This window comes from Rhinolophus ferrumequinum, chromosome 21 (assembly GCF_004115265.2).
Source record: "Rhinolophus ferrumequinum isolate MPI-CBG mRhiFer1 chromosome 21, mRhiFer1_v1.p, whole genome shotgun sequence".
Taxonomy (NCBI): domain Eukaryota; kingdom Metazoa; phylum Chordata; class Mammalia; order Chiroptera; family Rhinolophidae; genus Rhinolophus; species Rhinolophus ferrumequinum.
The window spans coordinates 47,935,402-47,954,800 of record NC_046304.1 but is presented as its reverse complement, the minus strand read 5'-3'; the positions used below and the strand labels follow the sequence as shown (position 1 = coordinate 47,954,800).

At 47.3% G+C, this 19,399-nt stretch overlaps 1 long non-coding RNA gene across 3 annotated transcripts in view; it reads left to right on the top strand.

Moving 5' to 3' along the window:
- The window catches only part of LOC117013142 (uncharacterized), a 44,178-nt gene that overhangs the window by 13,024 nt on the left and 11,755 nt on the right, over positions 1-19,399 (top strand). For 2 of the 3 annotated variants that reach the window (XR_004421277.1, XR_004421279.1), the window contains exon 2: positions 16,245-16,372. This is a non-coding gene — a long non-coding RNA (uncharacterized LOC117013142). The remainder of the gene's footprint in view (positions 1-16,244; positions 16,373-19,399) is intronic. The other variant, XR_004421278.1, reaches the window with a different exon arrangement.

The window sequence follows — 19,399 nt, the reverse complement described above, 5'->3', positions numbered from 1 at the left end:
TGTATTCACATCCATGATATACGTGTAAAATCTTACTGAGCAAATAATTATTTTATAGGGGCGTGCATGGCTATGTGTGCGTAGGCGCGTTCTCAGAGAAGATAGGGATAATTCCTTTCCTTTCCTAATCAAGTTGTCTCTTCTTGAAAACAAGATTGTCGAAAAAAGAAGAGTAAGTTGCAGAGATTTGGAAACATTTAATGGAGAGTATGATATGATGGTTTGTTTCACAAGCAGATTTAGTATTTGTTTTATTATCTGACGTAAGCAAACGCCTGGCATGTAACTGATGGCGCACAAATACTTGTGAAGAATTGGACCTGCTATGCTTGATATGTTTAAGCACTATATGCTGGAATCGGTTGGGTGGGAGTAGAATGTTTTATTGTGGGCTGGGGAGATCTGAGAGTTCTGAAAACTCTAATGCAATGAAGCTTACGCCGATGGTCAGGACATTTCGTTAAACATAACTGTCCATTTTTGTCAACACAATACAACCTTCCTATATCTTTCAGGTAATAATCCTAAATCCGGAGTTCCTTAGACCAAGAACGAGACCTCTGTGTTCCTGTAAATAGTTGTGTACCTTCTTTTAAACACTCTGCTTCTGAACGAGCCAGTTTTCTCATATTAAAAATGGGACCTTGTCTTGTCTGAATTGCCAGATATTTAAGGTGCATTGACTCAGGATTACTAGGGGCTTTGATCTCTGAGATAAGAGCTGGATTGAAAAAGCCAATCCAAACCCACACCTGGTCTGGCATTGCTAGCACTGTGATTCCATTAGATCTGTTTGCACGATAGGGAAGCCGGGGGCAGAAATGGTGGGGGCCCTAAATGCCCCAGCCTGGTGAGAAGTAAGACCCTTCTTCAATATCCCTTGCAGCCTGACATACCTCCAGGGGCTCAGGAGACAACCAAACAGAAAATTCCCTGAATACCAGGAGATTTGGTTGTTTAGAGATGGACGGAAGCACCCTTGAGATTTCAGACATGTGCCAGCCCTTTCTGAAGTAATATGTGTCAAGAGGGGGGTCATGTCCATGGAATATTCTTTGTAATGTGAGCCTTACGCCAAATGAGCAGGAGCCTTTTGGATGAGGATGGATTTGACAGCAGATAGATAGGTTTTGGTGTGTTTGTTTCAACCCAAAGCAAGGTGTCACCTTCGCTTTTCACCCCTTTGTCCCCACCTTCCTGGATACCTCTGATGGGCCCCACACATTGATTTTAATTTTCAACACTTAGCGCCTGACTTAGTGATCTAAGATCACTGACTCAGAGAAACGGGAAAGGTCAGTCTGACTAACACCTCACCCAGCATCCTGGGATTAGCATCCAAAACAAACAGATCAGAGATGGGCTGCAGACTCCCCAGAGATGATTCCCACGTGTGAAAGCCCGGGAGAAGCCCGATGGCATTTCTCAAGCTCACTGACATCACTCAAGTTCACGATCCAGGACTTTACCTTCCTGAGGCTGGGGGTTGGAGTTCTGCAGGAGGAGCAGAAGAACTAGGCTGGTGGATTAAAAAGGAACGTAGCGGGAGGGAGAGGAGGTCTGTCTGCTAATCAAAGGAGAAACCAAATAAAATGAATGAAGTCCAAGAAAAATACGACTCTATTGTTCTGGGGGCATAAGATGCTGGCGCGGAGGCTTCCTTGAGTAATGCAAGTCACACCCTTTCTCTGTGGGATTGAAGGAATGTGGGCTGTTTCTCTGGAGGCCAGGTGGGGGGGTGGGTAGACAGGTCTATGGAGATGAGCATTTCTTGGAGCTAGAACTCTCTGAACATTCCTATGGCCTTGTAGCCGGGGACGCTGGGACACAAAGGAGCAGGACTGTGGTGCTGCATTGGAGGCAGGAGGCAGGAAGTCTGGGAAGGGAAGCAGGGAGCAGAGAAAGGTGGAAGGAAACTCAGACACGGAGGTGGGGTAGGGGGGAAATGACCCTGTTCTTTTTGTCCTCATCGGAACAGGGGCTTCTGTGTCCTCAAGAGCCCCTTGGCTCCCTTTCATTAAACCATAGGGCGGATACCCAGGGAGAGGTGGCGTGTCTGGGTCTGGGGTGCGACAGGAAGCAGGAAGTACCAGTCATTTCATAAGAAGGCTTGACAGTGAGAGAGAGAGCCAGCGAAAACTGGCAGACCCCCAAGGTGGGGTAGGAAAGTCTGGCCTGGCGTAAAGAACACTTGGCTTCACATAGTTCTGTGGGTATGTTAAAAAACAGGGCAGTCCACAGACTGCCAGCCCACCTAAAACATCACTTTCTCTTCTCCATCTTCGATTATTCCTCTGTGATGACATGTCAGCTGCTGGCGGTGAGCTTCCGTGGCCCAAGGAAGGATTCCTGGGAGCAGATGTTTTGGCAGCATAGTTTTCCCCAATAACAAGTTCTTAAATACAAGTCTCATGAACGTACGTGGGCTTCTGATGGACCCTGCTACCTTATCTCATCCTGCTTTCCCCTCACGCCTGCCCCCTCTCTTTGGATTTTAGCAAGAATCCTATTTGTGTCGATACAGCTCTGGAGTCCCTTGTAACTCTACTTTGGGGAGAGTTTTATTGTTGTATCTATCAGTGGTCCATTTCCTTCCGAACATGTCCACTGCTTCTTTGGGTCTTTGTCTCTTTCCTGAACTGGGGATGTCTTCCCCAAACTCTACCTCCAACTCTCCCCAGACTCTAACTTCTTCAACTACGAATGACAAAGACTCAGACTGTGCTCCTTCTTTTTCCTCTTGGATGCACACTCGATCAGGTTCATCAACGATGTCCTATCGTGACATTTGCGTCCTATCGTGAAACCGCATCCCTATGAGGAAGACAATGTCATCAAGATGCTTTCAAGTTTTTCCAAAGCACTTGTTCTACAGTTGGATTTGTTTCAGTTCCAGGGTCTCTGGACTTATGCTAATGGGTATTATTACTGACGTAATGCACAGCGAACTCTGGATTCAGAACTCCTAGCTTTCTCTCTCTCTCTGTCTCTCTCTCTCTTCTTTTTGGATTGACTTGCTTTTTGATTTTAGAAAAGCTGTTCCACATTTCTGGGCTTCAGTTGTATTTCTTACTCAAAGGTGGTTCTTCATCAACATTTAGCATCCATTCCTTCTTTCTTGTGCCTTTCCCATGGCTGGGGGACTTACCTTAGAGATCTCTGACATACTCCCTTATGGAGGAGCTTGCTTAGAGTGAGTCCAAAGGAACTTAGGGTGAGAGAAGGGTTGGAAGCCATCAAGAGCTTTTTGGGCTGAAAGATGGCAGTCCTGTTCCCTTTAAGGAATCCTATGCCTTACCCTAGAAACAGAGAAGAGAGAATCCTCCATGGGGCACCAGCTCTGGACTTTTCAGGATTCAGAACTTTATATGGCAGCCACCACGGAAAATATCTTTGAGCTGAACAGACGAGGGATGCACCAGTCTGGAAATACTTCCACAGTGTCAATAACCATGTTTACAGCGGAGCCATACAGACAGAGTTTAGATTTGATAGATTCCCATCACCTTTTACAGAAAGATGATCCAGCCAATAAAAGGTATTACTTGCACAAGTGACTGTGTCTGAGTTCTGTTTGTCTAGAAGTACCCAGTTATGGCCTCTGCACGTTCCCCACGTCCTTGTCACATCCGGTGTTCTGAATTTAAAGTCTGAGGACTCAGGGCAGTGCTTTGCGGAAGGGTCTTTGCCTGCAAGAGAGAAAACAGCTCTTCGGGTGAACCCTCAGTTTGGGGGTGCCACCCTTAGTACTTAATAGGGCAGTAGTAGTGGCCTCAGCTGCTAATGAACGACGTATGATGTGTGATCAAAAACTACGGTGCATGCTGCTGCCGAGTGCCATCCAGTGGAAAGGCAGGGATCTTCAATACGGGAAGCCACGCGTGGCACCTTAGTAACTGTGTGATGAGTTTCAGCTTGTTCAGTGCAGTCAGTCGGCTGTGAGCTACGGTTGCGAGAAGGTGTGTTTTAAAGTGTGCTGTAAATTATCCTCTATCATGATGCTGTAATCTCAGCATTTTCTAGAGGCAGGAAGGAGGAGCAGTGTCCCAAAGCTCTGAGCACCTTTTCTGGGAGCAGGGCCCCTGATTCAGGGGCTTGGCCTGACTCAGAGGACATTTGCCTTAGGTGGAAGATAAGTTCTAAGGAACAAAATGTCTCTTTTCCCCAAATGCTGCAGATCACCACATTACACAACACAGTTATGTGTCTGCTGTGAGGGTGGCGAAGCCTGAACACGTATGTCGATAATACGTGGAGTCTTGTATGCAGACTTTCTTTACTTGCTGGCCTCTCCCTCCCAGACCAGGGGCAGGTAGCTGGCTGCAAGGCCTTCACAGGGTCAGTACTATATGGACACTCATGTTTATTTAGCTCTCTAACTATGTTAGCCGTTGTGAGTTTGGTTAAAGCAAAGCCTAGTAAAGAAGATGGAGAAAGCATCCTTTGGTATAGAGACAACTGTTTTTCACGCATATCTTCCCTGTCAGATGGCATTCCTGTCCACAGAGGAGGGGCCCCCCATGGGCGAAAGGAGGCTGGAGCCCTGCTTGGGCACTTTATCGAAATGCACAAACATTGCGTTTCTATGTGAGTGCCTATTGAAATACTTAGCCAAGCTTTCGGTCCAAGTTGGGTTGGCTTCTGAGAACTGAGACCTGGCATCCCATTTCGAAGGCATAGCAGAAAGACACATTCCAGTTTGTCACCCTCAAGCCATCAGATCTGAGTGGGAAAAGAGACCAGGCCTTCTTGGGAAGCCTTTCCATCTCAGCCAAGAAGGAGCTCAGGCCTCAGGTTGAGGCAGGTTTTCACGTAGCAGCCAAATGTTTGCAAAACAAGCACCGGGATGAAGAGGCTTGGTCTGCAGAGACACCCCAAGGTTGCGACAGTCTTGGAAGATGTGAGCTGATGGAAGAACCCTGGGGAGCCAAGCCTGGGAGGCAGGCCTGCCTGGGAACTAGCTCTCCTCTGCTCACTGCCCGGGACACAGTGTGCTGAGCGAGGAAGGGCTAACTGGCTGGGATAATTGTCCAGTGTTTATATTTGAAAAGGGATACTACATTTCCAGGATAATTCCCTCCAGCCTCCTCTTGGGCTAAGATTTCCAACTGGTCTAGAATCCTGAAGAGAAATCAGGGGCTGATTACCTGGCCAACGGGGCTGCAATCACACCTTTCAATACTAATTATCTGCTCCTTGAGTTCAATGACATTGAGCGTCCGGGCTCTGGCTGGGGGGAGCCTTGTTCAGTGGTTTGCATCACTGGCTTAAGACAATGATTTGAATGGACAAAGTACCCGAACTGCGCCTTGATAAGCAGGAAATGAACGCTTGTTTGCAAATAAGATTGGGAAATGTGATCAGTTTCTTGTTCGGCATCTGTCTTTGGGTAACTAGCCTGATAATACTAACGTAGAAATAATATGTTGGAAGACACCAGCAAGGGAGCCTTTTTGAATGACGCCCCTCCCCTCTTCTTCCTCCCCATCCCCCCTCTCTTCCCCTTTCCTCCCTTCCCCTGCCCCACCAACTTTCAGTTCCTGAAGCAAAGGCAGAAATCAATGAAATGTTGTTTGGGGTGTGTTCCCCCCTGCGAAAATAGTCTAGCTTGAATGTTCCTTTGTGGGGGTTTGGGGAATTGGGTAATGCTTTGATACGATATTCTTGTCAGTGTTGAGATTTGTTCATATACATGGCTTTTCCTAGGTGCTTGTCTCTGTTCTCAATTTTCTGTAACCCCTTCTCTCAGGAAGCCCTCCGTCATGGAATAGAATAAAAATGTTACTTCTACTTAAGTGAACCGTAATCAGGGCTCGTTAGTTACGTAAACAGCTTTGCTGCAGATTCATTCAAGTGTGTGTTACTTGGGCACTGGAATACATTACTAGTGTCTGGAAGCTCATGGAGGAGGAATAGGAGCAATACACGGGCTGGGTGAAGGCAGAGAGAGATTACAGGCCGGTTATCTGTTGGAGCTGCCTGCACTGCTGTCCATTTGAATGTAGCATTTCTGGTGAAGGAGTGCTGGGAACAAGGAATCAATGTGCATGGTCTTTAATCTTTTGGGAATGTTACTTTCAAATCCTGACCTCTTGATAATAAATGAGAGAGGGCTAGTGTTATGCGTTAAATTGTGTACCCCCCCAACCCCCGAAAAAAAAGATGTTGAAGTCTTAACCCCCAGTACCACATTTGGAAATCAGGTCATGACAGATGTAATTAGTTAAGATGAGGTCGTCCTGGAATAGGGGTTTGGGGCCCAATCCAGTATGACTAGTGCCCTGTGAAAAAGGGAAACTTTAGTCACAGATACATATGGAAGGAAGAGAGGGAGGACACCATGAGAAGATAGGATCTGACCGCTGCATCTAGGAGCCAAGGCACGAAGCCCTGAAGCTACCAGAAGCTGGGAGAATGACGTGAACAAGTCCTTTCCTCGTGTCTTCCCGGGGAGCACGGCCCTGCTGATACCATGATTTCAGACTTCTGGCCTCCACAACTGGGAGACAATACATTTGTTGTTTTAAACCACCCTGTTTGTGGTCCTGTGTGATGGCAGCCCCAGGCAGCTCATACACCTGGCTGCCACAGAGCCCAGTAATTTGGACGGGAATAGCAGTGGCAGCCTCCCCAAGCCAAGGAATACATGTGCCCTTTGCTTTTCCAACCTGGGCAGCGGGAGGCTCTCAGGCTCCTTGGGCCGCGACCACTGAAGTCCCAGCAGTCCCTGGCTTATCTTGAAGGTGTTTGAGTTTCGGGGGACTAAATCGACCACAAGCACGTCCCAGGTCACATGACTACCAGAGGTCAGGATGTGACTGAGACAGCTATTTGGTAGGATGGACTTCCCCTTGGGATTCCTCCTTTATCCCCTTAGCTTCCCTCCCTTCACCCTGAAAGGGCAGCCAAGAGAAAAATGCTAGGAACAGGAGTTCACTTTTTAGCCAAGTGTGGTGAAAAGCACAGATGATTTTAATGGACTGTCTTGCCTACGTGACCAATCTCAGCGCCCTTTGATATAGATTTGACTGTTACCTTTGAACACTCCTCCCACGCAATTTCCCCCAAATACAACTGGAACTTGGGGTTAGTGGAGACCCTCCAGGCTGAAAAGAGTATATGTCCTTTACTGTCCTCTCTCTGTGACTGTCCTGGGAATCGCTAGATCCAGGAAGTCCTGATGAGGTTCTTTCTCTGCGTGGCTTCTGCTCTAAGATGGGAAAGACAGTGAGGGAGAAACATCTCTTGCCCCGGCCCTTACTTCCTGCCAGGATAGTCCTTAAAAATCATTGAACCAAAGAGCTCTAAGGACCTTCAGAGATCAATACTAAAACTTTCTTATTTTTACTTGAGGGTGCTGAGGTCCAAAAGAGGGAATGCAACTCACCCAAGCCGCTCTCGCCTTACGTGGACTTTGAGTCCACGTGTTCTGAACTGTGCTCTTAGTTTCACACCATTCCATCCTCTTCTCTGGAAGCTTCCAGGCTTGCCCCAGGATTGGACAATTCCTTACTACACACTCTGCCCCCAAACCTCCATCCTGCTGCCACCAGAACACCAAGGGTCGTTCTCCGCCTCTTTGTGCAGCCTGCCCTCTCTCTCTGGGCTACTTCTATCTGGAAGAGAAGGAGGATTGATATTTGCCGGATACCTGCTCTTGGCCGTGCATCACGCTGAGGGCTTTACCTGTGTTAGCAGATGAGGGGCCTGTGGCTCAAAGGGGTAAAAGTCACGTCCCAGTTTATGCAGCTATTAGAACGTAGAGCTGGAATCCACATTTCTCTAGGGAGGCTCTTATTTCAGAGAGAGGAAGGGGACCACACCCGTGGTGCCACAGTTGGGCGGGGTTGTAACCAGCAGAGGGGGGGTGCAGATCATACCTCCATGCTACAGTTCATTCTCTGCCACGTTCTTCCAGCTCGACTGTTTCTTGTTTCCATGTCAACAAGAGCATTTTGAGTCAGTAGGAGCGATGCCTGCTGTCTGTAAAGGGGTGATTTATGTTTTCCTGCCCTGACCCTTCCCAACATAAATAGCGCACTCTACGGTGGTGGCACACACAGAATCCCCCGTTGCACACTTATAGGTCTGGCATCAGCGTTAGAGCCGATCAACAAATATTTGGTGGGCACCCACGAAGACCGAGGTGAGAGGAGTGGTGAGTGAGCTCCTCTATTTGACTTGGTTGCTAGCCTCGAGAAGGATGACTCAGGTGCCGCTCAGCCAGTCAACATGCCCCAAATAAGGATGTCCTGTGAGGAAACCAGACACGGGTCACCCCTCAGTTCACCTCCAAGCCTTTCCTGTCACGTCTCTCCACTCCTAGCCTTGTTCTCCTGCTATGGCCACATCCTGCTCGCCCGTTGTGCTGCTGACGTCTTGCCCCACCTCCTCCTAAAATGACCTGGATGATGTAGTAGAAAGACCGATTGCCCGTGCTCCTGACTCCTTGACCCCCCCCTCTGTGACAGGAGCCTCACTGGGCCTCATTTTCTGCATCTGAAATTAAGGGGGTTCTCCCAAATTAAATAGGAATCGGATAGCGAAGGAACATCAGCACCCCCATGTTCTCTGCAGCATAATTCACAATAACCAAGACATGGAAACAACCTAAGTGCCTGTCAATGGCTAGATGGATAAAGAAGATGTGTGTGTGCACGTGCGCACACACACACACACACACACACACACACAGGAATGCTATTCAGCCATACGAAAGAAGGAAATCCTGCCATTTGGGACAACATGGATGGCCCCTGAGGACAACAGACTCAGTGAGATAAGGCAGATACTGTATGATATCACTACAGGTGGAATCTTAAAAAGCCAAACTCGTAAAAACAGAGAGTAAAATGGTGGTTATGGCGGGGAGGGGGTGGTGTGGGGGTGGAGGTGGGATAAGAGAAGTGTTGTTTAAGGACATAAACTTGCAACGTGTAGATAAGTAAGTCCTGGAGAGCTAATACTGATTCTAGTGAATACAGATAACTATTATGATCTTTGAATGTGCTTAGATACTAGCTCTTAGTTACTCAAGATTACACAAAAAAGAAAATATAACCGAGTTTCCCTGAAAATAAGACCTAGCCGGACAATCAGCTCTAATGCATCTTTTGGAGCAAAAATTAATATAGACCTGGTATATTATATTATATTATATTATATACCCGATCTTATAGTAAAATAAGCCCAGGTCTTATATTAATTTTTGCTCCAAAAGACGCCTTAGAGCTGATTGTCCAGCTAGGTCTTATTTTCGGGGAAACACAGAATTATGTGACGTGAGAGAGGTGCTCTCATATGACAATATAAACATGTATCAAATATACATGTACATCTGAAATTTACACCACGTTACGTGGCAAATATATTTCAATTACAAAAACATTTGGAATAAGGGGGGGGGTTTCTACTTAATAATCAAACGGATCCTTCCAGTTCGAAAACCTTGTAATTTTTCTATGCTAATCCCCCTTGTTCAACTGAGCTCACGTGAAGGGCAAATGCCAGTGGCAGGAAAGACTGTTAGCTAGCCGGTATAGACTGCATCGTTCATTTATTTATAATCCCAGGTCCTCCACAAATCTGTATTGTGTGAATGGAACTCAGTTGTGGATTTCCATCTATTAACTTCATCCGGTCGGCTGTTAGAGTCTTCAGTGATTTAGATATTTTTATAAAGACACTTATGCAGGTAGAAAAGGCTCCAAGGTGGCTGTGGGAAAAACGCTACACGATTCGTGTGGTGCACTGGCCCCAAAATATAGTTTGTGATGTCCTTTCAGCAACAGGAGTCTTAGTTTCCTTGGCCTTCTGGGTTATACGTCTTTCTGCGACTGATATTTATCATGCAGTTGAAGATAAAACTGCCCATAGGATCGGGGATTCTGGTTCTGGTGACTGTTATTGATCTCTCCCTTGAGCTAATCATGCCTGGACAAAGCAAGGACATGTATTCACGAGTTAAACAGATATTGATTGAGTCCCCATTGAATTCCAGGCATAGTGCTGGCACAGCCGACAGCAGCCCTCAAAAAGAGCTTCAAGTTGGAACAAGAAGACAGAGCAAATCAAAATGACTAGAAATTGTGACAAGTATTTGAAGAAAGCGAATGAATGCTGAAGATAGAGAATAACTGGGGTGGGTTGGTGGAGGACGACCTCTTTTACATACAGAAGTAGCTGGGGAAAGGCTTTTGGAATGGTTAGCCTTTAAGCTGAAACCTGCAAGATGAGGGGTGCCATTCATGAGAGGGAGCGAGGGAGAGGAGGGGGACAGCATCCCAGGCAGAGCCGAGAGTCCATTCAAAGGCCCTGAGGTGGGAAAGGCTTTAGTGTGTTGGAGGAACCAATATAACGCGTACAGGTGTTCAGATGCGGAGCCTGTGGCACAGAGGCCGAGTCCCTTTGTCAAGCCCACCCCACTGGAAAGTGGAGACTCCAGGTGTGTGCCCCGCTCTACCCCACCCACCATGCTTCAGGGCTTGCAGTCTGCTGGGTGTGTGTCTCCGAGAGGAAGTCAGAATGGATCACCTGTCAGGACTGGGGCTAGGCTGGCAGGATGTGGAGTGTATATATTTTCTGTTTACTCTTGAAGTTTACTTCCCTGCAAACACAGGCCTAACTGCCATGCACCTTTCACGAGGAAGCCAACGCCAGCACTCTATCGGTCATGAGCAATCCTGCAAAAACAAACCCGCGTCCTTCATGCAAACCTTAGGTGCCAGCCAGTCAGGCCTGCACTGGCCGGGCAGCTCGGAGCTCGGGAACAATCTGGTCCTCAGGAAGGGAAGGAAGAAAAACAATTTCAAATTCCAGGCGCCCAGGGCCTCTTACAGACGGCCATTGTCGGGAGAAGGGAAAACTAAACTGTGTGAAGGAGCCTGGTGGCGCCTCGGGGAAGGGAAAGGATATAGGTGAAGGGCTGCTGCTCAGGGGGCGAGTGGTGGGGACATGGGGATGGATAACCTGAAGGCAGGGCGCACGATTTACTTGTGTGAGCTTGGGCGGCTCCCCTGGAGAAGCCTCAGTTTCCTTGTATTTAAAATTAGGAGACGAACGACATCTGCCCTGCCTCCCTCCGGCTGGACACAGGAGGAGGCTGCCTCCCTCTTAATGTGTTGTTGGTCAGACCCCCATGACCCCCGTGTCTCAGTGACTTTCACGCTCCAGGGTAGAACCACGTGAGAAGTGTCCTGTAGCCGAAGGTGTCGGCTGGCTGCTCATCAGAGTTATCTAGGCGTGGCTAACGCCCAAGGGGCTTTGGGGGCTGCCACATGGTGCCAACGTGGCAAGTGTCTAAGCACCAGGAGCCACCATAGTGAGATGCAGCAGGGCCATGTAAACATCCTGATGATGACGATGACGATGACGAGAACGGAGATGGTGACAGTGTTTGTTACTGAGTTGATTGGAAACTACTGTATGCCCGGTGTCTTTGTCAGCTCGCGCCGCTGTAACAAAAATGCCATGGACGGGGTGGCTTATGAACAACAGAAATTTATTTCCGACAGTTCTGGAGGCTGGCGTCCAACTTCAAGGCCCTGGCAGACTCTGTCTGGTGAGGGCTGCCTTCGTCCTGGATGGCTTTCTTCTCAGCGTAACCTCACATGGCAGAAGGGGTTAGGGATTTCTTTGGGGCGTCTTTTATCAGGGCACTAATCTCACTCCTGAGGGCTCCACCCTCATGACCCCGTCTCCAGAGGCCTCGTCTCCTAACACCATCACATTGGGGGTTAGGATTTCAACATCTGAATTTTGGGGACATAGGAACACTCAGTCCATTGCACCTGGTAAATAGCATTCAGCACTTCATTCTTATTATCTCATTTGATCCCCACAACAACTCTGTCAGGCAGGTGCTAGGGTAATCCTCACTTTGCAGATGAGAAGACTGAGGCAGAACGGAGCTGATAATTTGCCCAAGGTCACAATGCTAGTGAGTGGCAGAACTAATACTCAAAATCAGATATATCTGATTTCAAAAAGGGTGACCTACCAATTCTAAATGGGTCACTTTAAAGAAATAAACCTTAAGATTGGAGTAATTGATGTTCCTCTCTTTAACAAACTTGCGTAAGCCCATATAAACTATATTTAACATTTACTGGTAACAGTTATTTACCACATGGCATGGCTTGCTGTGTTGCTCTGCACATTCTGTAGTCCTTGGAGTTTTCAGAGAGACGAAATAGTAATATAATGCAAAAACGCAGCTGAGGGCTGGTATTGTTTATTTTCTGTCATATGCTTTTTAGTTTCGGAGAAGTTCGCCAGAGAAAGGAAAGGTGGAGAAAATCAGTTCCAGACAGAGGGAACAGCATGGGCAAAAGGCAGGTATCAAGAGAAGCCATGGCAGGTTCTGGGAACTGCATCAGTGAGATGGCTGGCACGGGGAGGGCCAGCAAGGGTGTGGGGTGGGTGAGAGGGAACGCTGGGAACACAGGCTGGTGCCAGGTCAGAAAAGGCCTTGTACGCAGTGTTAGGGACCTTGAAATTTATCCAAAACCATTGGAGGCAATGGAACTGGAGACGGGCATGATCCCACTGCATTTTAGAAGGAGAATGACAGCTGGGATAGACCACGTCCCATGCTGCAGACCTACAGCCATCCGTCTCTCTCCTCCCCCACTCACAGTGGGAAGGCAGTGGAATTCTTCCCAATCTACTGCCATAGTCCAGGGGTTCCTCTGAAGGGTGATGCTATTTTCCTCTTTGGGGTCGGGGAGATGAGCTAACCACAGCCATGGGTGGAGCTCTGCAAAAATCCAACGAGAGCGTGTGCTCCCTTCCTGGCTTTCAGTCCTTTTTTCATTTATGGGACACTGAAAAGGCAGGGGCTGAGCTTGCAGGCATTCGGCCTATTGGCTGTTAATGCTGGGGTTTTTTTTGTTTTTTGTTTTTTTTTGTCAATTTCAGTTGACCTTCAATATTAGTTTCAGGCGAACAGCATAGTGGTTAGAGATTTATATAACTTACAAAGTGATATCCCCCCTGATTAGTCTAGTCCCCACCTGGCACTGCACATTTGAAGAATGTTGCGCTGAAGCCACTTGGTTGTGGACGCTGGCTGACGTGAGGCCCTGAGTACTTTTTCACCTCAGCTATAAGTCACCTGCTCACGGGGAAAGAGAAGGTCGAAAAGGACCATGGCAGCTTTGTACTTAATGACAAAATAGAAATGTTTTCCTGTCTTCTGCTGGCACTTAGGTCCCGAAAAGTCCCCACCACAGCAGGATGTACAGCTAAGTGGCAGGTGAATGGCCATTTTATAAAGTGGGCACCCTGGACTTGACTGCTGATGTCTGTCCTTGACTTATCTCTTCTCGGAGGTCAATGACACCAGGTCCTCACTGGTCCACTCCGGAGACTGCAGGCCAGTGTGGGAGGCAGGAAGGGAGGTACCCAGGCCTGGACTCGTTTTAACATTGCGAAGGCTTGTTGCCTTTTTCTGATTCAATTGTCCAGCTCATTCAGCTCACCAAATACAGATTTCTTGAGCTCAGCTGCGAAGGCCGACCCATTGGAACAGGTGACCCTGAGGAATGAGTGTGCCATGCAGCACAGGGCCAGAAAATTCCTTCCTCGCTGCTTCATTGGTGTCAGGTCCTCCGAAGGGGAAGGACCGCTGTTTGCAGGGCTGACCTTTGTCACCTGAATGGAGCTTGGGAAACTTCACAGATCCACTTCGAACACCCCTGCAAGGAGTCAGAGCAAACACTGAAAGTCCGTGACTCAATCGTGTCTTCAGTCCTTTCCATGGGAGTCAAATTCCACTCCCAGCTGTTTAAGCAGGACATCTGGAACCTGGGTGTGAACACTTTGACATCCATTTTTGAAGGGGCTGCCCATTGGACGATGACCCACTACCACCTTTCGGCCAAAGGAAGAGGGGGAAGGAATAAAAATGGCAGCATATGTGGCATTGTCTTTGCTTTAAATGGCTCAGCAGCTCTGGTAGCATGATTTGAAAGCTGATCAGTACAAGATTGTTTCGATTATAGATTTCTTTTCCATATATGCCACTATTCAAAGGGCGAGGGCACTATACTGGAATTAAGTAAACCTATGGAGCTGCAGGCTTGTACAGCAACATGTTTACTTTCCAGCTGTGAGCTTCAGTCCTCTTCCAGACACAAGGGAGACATGATCACAAATGTGATGGCATCAGCGTCTTTTAGGGATCAGGAAGACACTGTGATGTCTTCCTGATCCCTAAAAATCAGTAATGTGTATTGGCAGGACATGATGACAGACACGTTTGTTCCGGGCATTTCCGCCTTTTTTCATTTTTGATTGTCTCATTACTAAAATTCGTTAAAACATTTGGAGATTGGGTCTGAGACTTTGGCTCAGGCTCTGCAAAGAACCCTCCCCCTGTCCCCCCACACACAGGTTGCCTTCAGTAATGGGGGTGTCTTGCAGGGTTGGTGTGGGTTTGGGGAAGAAAGGGATACTATGTCTTTCTTCCATCACCGTGTCTCCCAGGACTGGGAGGCGAATCAACCCTCATGGAGAACTGAGTTTCAGAGACCTTGTTTTCTTGTTCGCCTAGTCGTCATATTTCCTGAAAGAGAGGAGTTCTTGGGGCTTATATTGCCACTATGCTACATGGACAGAGGTAACGGGCCGAACTTAGAAACCACGGGACCCAGAGACAGTTAGCCTTCTTCATGTCCAGTCCATATGCAGCTGTCTTTGACTCATCGACCATTCCCTGGGGCAGTCAGGTGTCGTTAGAGAGCAGGGTTGGTGTTTCTGCACAACATGGCAGCAACTATATCATGATATGTAGGAAGGAACCAGTTAGCCATTTTTCTGAAATGTGTGCGGACAACTTGGGCATCTGATGATTGGGGGGGGCTCTGCCTGCATCCCTTCCCTCCTTTATTTCCTCCCACAAATCCCTTTGAAGTAGGTCCAAGTTGCATCGTCCCTGTTTTACAGACAAGGGAACTAAAACATGGAGATGTTAAAATCAACATGCCAAGGCGACTCACCTGGGATGTGCCCGATCCAGGAGTTGGATCTGGGTGATCTGATTTTCAACCCTTTATCTCAATATTCCTACTAACGTATACCTCTTCAAAGGTTTATGTCCACGCAACAAGTAGAAATGTCCCACAACTGGTTTTCTGACCAGCCAAGTCAGATACTCCCTGACGACAGTCTTAATTATAACACAGGGATTTGAAAACAAACTGCTAAAGGTCTCGAATTTCCAGGGTCGCTCTCTCCTAAGAGAAATGTCACCCACCAAACCCCAAGACTGCTCATTCTCGGCACGGCCTTGTAGGTGACTGGCCCTTGGACCAGTTCTCCACCCCACCCCCACCCCCCGTTAGTCATTCAACCAATATTTATCACGCCCCTCCTACGTGATAGACACTGTTCTAGATGCTAGAAACATAGCTGTGATTAAATTGATGTCTCTGTCCTCAAAGAGACATTATGAGGGGAGCCATTCTAGCAGGGGAGACAGATCACCAGGAAACAAACATATGATATGATGCCAGGAAGAGAAATACAGCGGATCTAGAGGGTAGTGATTGTGGGGTGGTAGTGGCTGCCATTTTAGAGCGGGTGACCAGGAACGATGGATCACTCGAAGAAGGGGGCATTCGAGTAGGATCTTGAGGGACATGAAGAAGAAAGACAAAAGGCAGGCCTCATGGAGATGTACCACAGTTATTTTGGGAAGCGAATTCTTCTACGGTGTATAAGACTTTCCATGCACTGTAACAATGAGAATGTCACTCACCAAGACAGGGCTCTGGGAGCGATTTGAACGCACTTGCTGAGGCGGGGGTGGGTGGGAGGTTAGATGACCCCCAGTACCGTTGGCTCCATGGGCGTGCACTGATTCCCTGGTTCTTCTGAATCCAATTAGAACTGGGCAGTTTCCATTTCGCGGTTTTGTTCTTCGGGCTGGTAGACCAAGAGCAACGGCCAGTTTTTATTTGTGTTGATTTACTGGGAGGAAAAAGTTGTGACAGAAGCTGCCTGATGTGTGTGAAATACAACCGTTCTGGGCTGTGTTGCTGCAGGCTCTGTTTCCAATAGCCTTTCTAGGGAGCGGCGTTTTCAGGTCTCTGATGTTGAATGTTGCACAATGCAGTGCATTTGAGGGTCCTACCAAAGGTTGGGTGAGGACAAACCCTGCAAAGACGTACAAAGTGTCATGGAGTGGGCAGGGGACTATGTCGGGGGAGCTCTAGAGTGTGATGAACATTTTTTGCTTGAAGGCAGGGATGGATTTGAGCAGCATCCCCCGTCCAGCCTGGGACTCAGAGAACGTGTACATCAAAAATGTGATCCGGGCAAGTGCCACTGCAAGTGAAGGTAGATGCTCCTGGGACATCTTTGGCCGAAGGTAACATTTTAACTCTGTTCAGAGCCAACTTTTCAGTTTTGGCAAAAACACGTTTTGCAACTCAAAACTTCTCTTCCTGCTTTTCCCTGATTAGTTGTTAGTTGAAAACTCTCAACACCTCAGCTCTGCCCACCCCTCCCTATTATTCCTATTCCCCCTCCAACTGCCAACTTCCAAGCTCAGGGCTATGGCCAGAGCAATTGTACAAAGGTCAACGGGATGAAAGCAGGGAAAGAAGCGAGGGCAGAAGGGGAGGAAGAAGGAAGAAAGTCCTAATCCATTCAGTTCTAGCCTTAGAGATACTGATCTATAGGACACAGGGCAGGCCTCAGGGTTTAGAACCATCAGGTTCACCTTTGCTCCTCCCTTGAAAGCACTGTGTGATCTCGGAAAAGTGACTTAACCTCTCTGATCCCTGGATTTTCCTCCTTTGGAAAGGAAGAATGAGAGCCTTCATCTCAGTGAAATAACTTCAGTCAAATGATGCTGCTCAATTGCTTAGCAAGTTGCCTAACACATCATAAGCACGCAAGTTGAGATTTGGTTCATTATTACTTTATTTAGACACCGACGACCCCATTCCAGGGGTGGCACTGCCTGGCCTGGGCTAAAACTGTACCCACATATCCCAGGTCCACAAAGTCTGTGGCTTGACATAGCTGAAAGGTATGAACAGCCCCAAAACTTCTCATGATACAAGAGCTTCACGAAGACTCAGCTGCCAACAAAACCATTGGGATTTATGTGTCAACTGGCTGAACCTGCAGAACCGAGCTATTCAGTGAAACATTGATCTAAATGTTGCTGAGAAAGTATTTTGTAAGTGTGGTTAACAGTTACAGTCTGTTCCCTTTAAGTAAAGGAGATTACCAGGATAATGTGGGTAGGACTCACCCAATCAGCTGAAGGAAGCAAAAGGAAGGTTTTCCAGAAAAGAAAAAATTCTGCTTCCAGGCTGCAGAATAAACCCACACCTGATATGTATGTAAAATAAGTGTATACATAATACATGTAAGTGTATATTTACATTTGTGTGTAAAATGTCCCTTTCTGTTTCTGTGTCTTTGGAGAACCCTGACTGACATGGAAACCCATGACTTAAACACGCATGTAGACAATTTTTAGCAGGATTCTTTTTTCAGCTCGTCTATAACAGGAATCCAGACTTGAGTTCTTAATGAAAACAAACAAACAACCAAAACGATGAAGGCAGGAGCTTCTGGCTCGGAGGGGACCGGTGTGGGGAAAGGTTTCCTAATCCCAACCTGAAAAGGGAATTTCGGGGTGGAATGGACGGTGTCCCACACCCCTGCACGGTTCGGAGAAGTAAACAATTTGGGTGGGGTATGCAGTTTTGCCGGCTCCATTTGCTCAGTGTTCCGGGCCTTTCCCCCAAGCTTGGTCACGGTGGTTTGTTTAAAATTAGTTCTTGTTTGGCCTGTGGGGGAAGAGTGAATTGCAGAGTCTGGGATTTACTCTGAGCCTTTTGCATTTCAGGTTCTGAGGGCTGGGTCACTTGTCTATTTTAAAAGTGGAGAGACGTGGGCCCAAGAGGGCCTTGTGACCAAACCTCTGTCCTCATGGTCAGAACTGGCTAGAAGCCTACACTGAATCAGAGGCTGTCACCTGGTCTGATCTGGGAAGGCTCTCCCCTGTCCTACCGCCCATGCTACGATGCCTCCACACTTCCCGGGGTGTTATCCCTTTCAGGAATGCCCCCCACACAGTTGCCCCATGGCAAAAGTATCATCTCGAAGCACACACTGTCACTTCATTGCATCTTTAGGACTAACTGGTATTTCCTCAAGCAGGGTCACCTTGGAACAAGACACAAGATAGGTAAGCTTTGATGGGGGCGGGGGAAGGGAGGTTGAGATGCTCATTGCACATCTGGAAAAGAAGTTTTGGTTCTCTGGGAGTCGACACAGAATCACTGGGGGCTGGGGAGTCGGGGATGCCTATAGAGGGAGGTCTCTCAGGGGACACAGGAGCATAAAAGCTGGGTTCATTCACTTCACCGGTGTGATTTCAGCTGCATGAAGCTTTCTCTGACTCTGGAGTTATTTTCTCTAAATGTATTTGCTTTCCCCCCTTTCTGTAACGTTGTTGTGTTGATCCAGTGTCAGAGTAAGGCCATATGTGGCTGACTACACACATTGCCTGGTCCCTGTGGAAACATCTAACCTATTCTTAAGTTCAGGGGCACTGCTGGTGACTTGTGCAGCTTTATCTAAATCAAGAACCACATCCATAAGCCATATTGCAAGTGTGTTGTTGGATTGGGTAGTTTAGGACAAATACCACGCACACTCATACACACTCACACACACTTGCTCCCATGCACAGGCTTGCACACACACAAAACCTTTGGCTATGTTATAAACTGAGTGTAGTTCTATTCATTTCCATCTCAGCAATGCTTGTTTTATTGCTGCTAGATATATCAATGGTAAAAACAGAAGCGATGACAAGTGATTGGGTTTTTAGTCACTTTAGAGTATTTATTGAAGTCTTTGGTTGGCAGTTCCCTGTCATGGCTACCAAGAAAAGAGGGATCCTTGGGGTGAAAATCAACTTGGTTAAGAATGTTAGGATTTTAATACCCCTGATAAAGTGAAACAAAAGAGAAGCTAGAAATCATTGGAAATTTGCTGTAAATGCATGTTAAGTTATAATAAAGAACTTCGTGTACCTGTCATATAGACAGTAGATCTCTGTTCCAATTATAGGTAACAATGTAATCTGTTATTCAGCTAAGAAAGTTTATATACTTTGTATTCAAACAGATATATTTGAGCAATGAAAAAACAACTGTAACCAGGCAAAAGCTGGTTACCTACCCAGTGGCTAGTCCCTGCTATGTCTTCCTAACAGAATCCTGATTTAGTTGAGGTTTAGGGAAACAATGTGTCGGTGGTCCAGGAAGATGCTAAAGGAGGGAACTTGAGTGGTCTAAGCCAATCACGAAGGTCTTGGACTTCTCTTTGCCAATGATTGGCTTAGAGGTCGGCATCCTAAACTTGGCAT